The sequence below is a fragment of the Hydra vulgaris genome, chromosome 11 (assembly GCF_038396675.1).
Source record: "Hydra vulgaris chromosome 11, alternate assembly HydraT2T_AEP".
Taxonomy (NCBI): Eukaryota; Metazoa; Cnidaria; class Hydrozoa; order Anthoathecata; family Hydridae; genus Hydra; species Hydra vulgaris.
Window position 1 is genome coordinate 44,306,854 of NC_088930.1, and position 7,603 is coordinate 44,314,456.

Here is a 7,603-nt window from a genome sequence, read left to right on the forward strand (position 1 = left end):
TGTGAGTCTGCAAATCTGTGAGTCTTTATTGACAAAATTGCCTGAGAGCAAGCCTTTAGAAATTTTGATTGAAAAAAATGTTTATTATTTGTTTATAGAACAGTCATAAATGCTGGTAAAAACTTGGATGTTATTGCATGACACATTACTATCTTCTAGAACAAATAAACAAACTTTCTTATTTATACAATTTAATGTTATCATTATGAAAAACTATCATTTCGGCACTTATTTCACTGTACTTCTAAATAGGCGTTGGTGTATTAAATAAAATATTTTCTCATATCATCTTCTCATATCTTCATTATACCTTTTCATATACCTCATGAAATAATTAGACGTTAATTTGTCTGTATAGGCTAAATTTGTTATCTTTAAAATGTTTTAAATTTAAGATAGGTAAGTGCGATTAAACTTATGAACGGAAGTGTATATTGAGAATTTTTATTTCAACAAAAAATGGTTTGGAACGCGTGTATCGATCCGCAAAACTAATTAAACGGATTGCATGTTCCTGATTGTTTGTAACTTATTGTTTTCTGTGCTTCCCCATGCAATATTAGCAGAATTTAAATAACTATAAAGTAATAATAAATGATAAATAAAGTAGAATTAGACTTTTTTTACATAAATATGTTCTGGCTTTATATAAAATTCCAATATTTTTGGAAATTTTCGTGCCATTACAGTTAATATGCAAGTTTCCATGCGATGTTTTCACCAAGAAAAAAACATAAGAACATTGTAACAGTTCTTCTATTTTAACATCATTAATGAAACTTTTGAGGGTGAGCTTTTTTGAGAGTGGATGAAAAAGAACTTTATTTTGTTAATGTTAAGAGTTAGTTTATTGTATTTAAGCCATTTATATTTTCAAGTTCATCATTCGTAGTGGAGAAAGGTTTGTAACTATTGTTATCGGAAAAGAATGAATTAGTGTCATTAGCAAACATGAAACTCAATTTAATACTTCAATTAATTTTTATACTTTAATTTAGAAAAAAATAAATATACTTTGTTTATTCTTATTGTGTCAGTCTCTCTGCTACATATAAACACTTTTTACTATTCCTTCGCCTAATTAGCTCACATCACATAATTTTTTTGACTCTATTTTTTAAAATATTTTTTAGAAAAAAAAATTTGACACATCAATAGCATACTGTAAAATCCGCGAAATTCGGTCACCTTGTACCATCGGTCATTTAAGAAAAAATATAAAGAAAGCATGCCTAACTCAAATTTTACAAACTTTTTTTTCTCAAATAATATTTGTAATTAGTTCGTAAATATGATTCAAAAAAAATAAAAAATGGTTTTTATGCAATCTGCTGAAATAATTATTTAGCAAAACAACAATCTGAAAAATGCATACTATTAAAATCTAAAATAAGCAAATTACTAAAATACGATCATATTTAATTATAGTATTATTAAGAATCACCAAATTAATTATATTTACAAAAAAAAATTATGAATTTCTGAAATATCACTACTTTTTTTATAAAAAATAGTGAAACTTTGAAATACTCTAACTTCGGTCATTCACGAATAAACAACGAAAGAGACAATTAGCAGTAATATCGTGAAATGTTGATGATTGTAAAATTTACCGGTAACTTTACCCGTAAATTTACCAGTAAATTTTGACATTTTTATAATGGATACACACCATGGTATTTTATTTGAATAAAAAATTTGTTCATAGTTTCAAAATTAACTGACGGTTCTTTGAGTTCTAAAATATATCAAGGTTTTGATATTTTTTTGAAGATAAGATTACAGCTCAACGACAATTATGGATGTGTTGCGAATCCTGTGACGATTGGTTGTGTTGATCTTGCTGCTCTACTATGGTCAACGATACGTGCAAGAATTGCCAATATACATGCAAAACTCGTTTTAAGCAAGGTAGCGTTTTTCTGTTAATTGAAAAAACCTTTTTAAATTAATTGAAAAATATATTTTTAATTTAATTAACCAGTAGCGTTGCAAATGCGATAATGGTCAAAGTAATAAAATAGTTGACTAATTACAATTAAAATTAAATCAAACAACTACTTATATTTAAAAAGATATTTTTTTATGTTCTCCTTCTTGTTTTCTTTGGTGCCCAAAAATACTTTTTTTTTTTTTCGAGCCTGGGGCGACAACCTTCTTAGAAACTGGTATTACCTGAATTAATATTAGAATTTTACAATAAAACAATATTTAAAAATTAGTTATCCTTATTTGTGACGTTAAGTTTGTGATACGTTATTAGGGGAAGGTCACGTATGTTGAGTATCTTAACAGTGTATTGTTTTTTTGCAGCCAAAATATCATAATATTTATATTTATTTTTGCAGATTATCATAATTTAATCTTTTCTCTTAATATTTATTTTTGCAGATTATCATAGTTTAATCCTTTCTCTTAAAGAATATAAATGAATAGTTCATTTAAAAAAAAATCTTCATACCAAAATTGCGTTGTTTTCAACACACCCAATCATCTCATCTTTTCCAAAGATGAGCTTTTTTTAATGGAACTCAAAAAAACTCAAAATAACAAAAAAATAATTACAAAAAAAGAAAAATAAAAAAAATTGTATATTCAAGGACTATACTTAAAGTAAAAAGTAATTATCTCAACCATAAAAAAAACAATAATAAATCTTTCCTATCTCTAAAAAAGTTAATGATACTATTTTTTGAAAAAATTTTCGCTCTTGAAATACCAAAATAAAGCTCCGCGGAGATTAACTTTAAGAAAACGCGCTTTTCTTAATAAAAAGCATCTCATCTTGAGCGTCTAAAAACGTATCATCTTAAGCAACTTCACCAAGTTCTATCATAATTTAAGTAGCATGACAACAGCTTATGTATTATCTCATATAACCATTACCATAAAATAATGAGGATATAATATAGCATAAAATAATGGATATATAAATTAGCATAAAATAATGAGGATATAATAAATTTTTGATGATCTTGTTTCGTTCTGACGTAATAACAAAATATTGAATGATAAAAAATTATAACGGGGATGGTAAATTTTTTTAACAGTAAAACAATCAAAGAATATTAACTATGCAACCAAGAAATTAAAATAAATAACACCGGCGAACTTGTATGAATATCCTTAACTAAAAAAGTTCGCGAAAAAATCATTAGTCTACCCGTAATAGAGGTTATATCATCTTAGGAACCTGCTCATCTTACTCAACCTTCCTCTAGTATTTATATAGCGGCCAAACTTATGAGATGGTATTAAAAGTTCGGATAAAGTAGATGTTTTCATTTTAAATTAAATATTGAGTACTAGTTTTTATTTTTTATTTATTTGTTTTTACAATATAAATTATCAATATAATTTTCTGTATGTTTCAGGTAAAAAATAGAAATTTTTTTATTTATGCGTGATAAATAAATGTTTAAAAATTAGGTGACCGAACTTAGACGATTTTACGGTATATAAAAAAATAAAAAAAAGTATTTAAAAAAAAAAAAAAAGTAGTCTGTTGCTATGGTAACCATAAGAAACTAACAAAAACAAAAACGGCGCACAGTGGGCCAGTAGGTGGACAAAATGGGAAAAATTTTAGTTGTCTAATCTTGAAAACCTATTTAATTTTAGTATCTACATATATTAGGAGAAATCTATTGATAATTTATTTATATTAAATCCCTTAGTTACCAGGACTCTAAGCATTTGAATATTGAGATAAAATAAGAAAAAATAAAAATTATAAATAAGTAATTAACGGTGACATCAACGTTGTGTTATATTTCAATTACATCTACGTTTTTGAAACAAAAAATTAGTACATATTATTCTAGAGTATTTAGAGATAAGAAAAACCAATGTGTGAAATAAATTTGTCATAGCATGTTATCTCAGTTATACTTTGAAAATCACAGATTAAAAAAAAAAATTTCTTAAGAAACTTATTTTTTGCCGCACAATAACTAATAATTACCACAATTTGCCATGTGTTGTCTTATATTTATTTGAGCTATATGATGCTTCAATCGAGTTTTAATTGATTGCTCGTCCCCTTAAATCCCCGTTCAGATTTTATGTATGTTTTAACTTGGTTGCTATGGTACTAAATTTTGCATAGCAACAACTCATTTTTACATTAACGTTGTTTTAACAGTATTTTACTTGCGCTAAATACACAATATTGGGGGTATGTATTAAAATGAGATTCAGAATTCTTATGAGGTTAACTTTTTTTGGTTACTATGGATACCTTACTTTGCATAACATAGCAACAACATATTTTCGGTAGTTGTTAGTAATTTAATTACTAACACTGACAGTAATTTAATTACTTTTAATTTTAATTACTAACACTTGCAGTAACTTAATTACTAACAAGTATTAGTAGTCCAGGCGGCATATATATTATAACATTTTACTTTTAAATACAAAATACTTGTTACAATAATTATTTAGATATGGTTTTGTTAAACTTAGACATTCATAATTTTCTCCAAAAAAACAATCTTAGTATTTCAAAACAAAATATTACTGAAGATATATTAAAATTTATTCAGCCAAAATTTGCTGATTTTAAAGACGTTGATTTTAGACATGCTGTTCAACGATTTGTTTACTTGTATAAAAAAAAGTGGAAATTTGCAAACTATACTGTGAAAAATTTTGAAAAGAAGTTTGTGAACTGGCTTAATGAATATTTAATTGTCAGAAAAAAAGACAATGAACCAACTGCAAGTAGACGTGGTCGAAAACCAGTTGCATTTGATAATAGTTCTAATAAAACTAAAAAACGGCGTGTATCTTGTTTAATTGAATCTCATTCATCCAATGAATTATTTTTTGCTGCTAATAAAAAATTTAGAGATGAATCTGTTGTTATTGCTGCCAAGAATGTTTTAAATATATCAAATACAGATAAAGCAACTAAATATTCAGCAGACGAAGCACTGGCTTTAATAATTGATGCAAGTCTGACAAAAGCTTCCTATCAATTGATTAGAAGCGGAGCCTTGGAGAAAGAATATAACATCTACCCAGCTTACAATGATGTCAGAGATGCAAAATTGAAATGTTATCCTGCAAACATAACAGTGGAGGACTGTTCAGCTTCAGTTCCTTTAAAAGATTTAATGACTCATACTTTGCAAAGAATCTGTGCAGTTCAGGAACCTGTGCTAAGGCACTTGATATTGAACGACAAAGCAATAAAAACAATGACACTAACGTGTAAGGCTGGTTTTGATGGTGCTACTGGCCAAAGCATTTATAAACAAGTTTTATCAGAACCCGACATTAACAGAGATTTAAAGCGTGAAGAATCATTATTTATTACTTGTCTTGTCCCATTGGATTTGACTGGATTTAACAACAGCAACGAAAAGGTGCCTATTTGGAGAAATCAAAAGTCGTCCTCCACAGCCTATTGTAGACCCATAAGATTTGCATACAAAATGGAATCCAAGGAATCTGTGATTGAAGAAGATCAGTACATTAAAAGTGAGATAGAAAGCTTGGGTATGATTTTATTAGAGGTTTGCGGATCTTCTATTGAAGTGAATTGTATTATTGAACTTACAATGATTGATGGGAAGGTTCAAACAATATTATCTGAAAAAAATAACTCATACCAATGCTGTTCAGTGTGTGGTGTCTCTCCAAAAAATATGAATAGTCTTGATATCCTTAATATAGATTATACTAACAGAGAGTTCAAATATGGTCTTTCCAGTCTTCATGCATGGATTCGATTTTTTGAGATGTTATTGCACATTGCATATAAAAAAGAAACAAGAAAGTGGCAAGCAAGATCTAAAGAACACAAAGAAAAGGCATCTGTAGCTAAACAAAAGATTCAGACTGATTTTATGAACAAAATGGGACTTGTTGTTGATTTCCCTAAAAGTGGTGGTTCTGGAACAAGTAATGATGGCAATACCTTGCAGCATATGAACAAACAGCTGAAATTCTGGGTATTGACCAAAACCTTATATTCAGATTTTACATTATCTTGGTAACGCTCTCTTCAGGATATGAAATAGACTGCTTAAAGTTCAAGGATTATTGTTTTGATACTTTTAGACTATATTTGTCCCTTTATCCATGGTATTACATGGCTCAATCAGTTCACAAAGTATTGATACATGGAAATGACATAATTAAAAGCCTTACATTACCCGTCGGACTTATGTCAGAGGAAGCTCAAGAGGCTAGAAATAAAGACTTTAAATCTTATCGCGAAAATTTCAGCCAAAAAACATCCAGAAAAGCAACAAATACTATTCTTATCAATAGACTCCTAGTTTCCAGTGATCCTGTTATTTCATCATTGCGTAAATCAACATCACACCAAACAAATCATAAAGCATTTCCTTCAGATGTTTTACAATTACTTAAATAATCTTCAAACGATATTATTGTTTTATAATTTTTTGATGTAATTTAAAATTGATAACGTTTTCTTGCACTATTTTTTGCTTTTATTATTCCTAAAACATTATTTACCTAAATACTCAATTTTTATTCAATATAGGTGGGTCAAAAATCCGATAAGATATTCAAATATCAATTTACCACTTTGTAACTAAGGAAAGTATCCGGTAACTAAGCAATATAAGTATCCATAACAACTAAATTTAAAAAATTATCACTTTTGTAAGAAGTGTGATCTCATATTGGTACTCATGCCAAATTTAGTGAATATAGCACTTATAAAATATCTGCAGATAACAAAAGTAGGTTGTTGCTAAGCAAAATAAAGGTATCCATAGCAACGAAATAAAAAAATATTACCTTCATAAAAAGCGCAGACATCATATTAGTACTCATACTAATTTTAGTGAATATAGCTCTAATATTAAATTAGTTATGAATTTTGTCCAGTAAAAGTGCATTCTGGCCACTGTGTGGCGTGAAGCTGAAACAGGATTCACGAGGTCCAATATATTGTGGGCGGGAAACAATTTAAATTAAACAATTAAACAACCGTGGTTGGAGTCTTTACATGATTTTTAGAGTTGAAGAGTGTTTTAAGTTGACCAGATATTTTTTAAACAAATACTGTCAAGTTGTCTGAGCTCAAAGTTTAATGTCGAATGTTATGGAATTAAAATAGCATAATAAGTAAAAAAGAAAAATCTAGTCTACTTAAAACACTGTAAATCATTTATTAAACGTTCCCTGAGAATTTTTAGAAGCAGCTCTCAAACGATTTTTGAACACGAATGTAACTCTCTGTTATTTTGAGGCATCCATAATGCACACCTAAAGCTTATCAAGAAATGATTTAAATCTATTAATACTTGAAATTTCCCTATAGCGTCGCTTATTAAAATCACCTTCTGTGATACTAATAAAAAGATACAAATTTATGATTAGCACAATGCCAAATAACGATAGGATACTTTTACAGTGATTAATTTGAAAACACCACTTTTACATCCTAACATCACTGCTGCGTTATCACATGCTACAAAAACTAAATTATTCTTCAAGTATTCTTTCTGTCATCCCATAAAAACAAAGACATTTGAGTAAAGCATCAAATAAACTTTTTGCCATAAGACTTTCAAGTTCCACTAAATCCAAAATTAAATTGATTGGTGAAATCATTCCA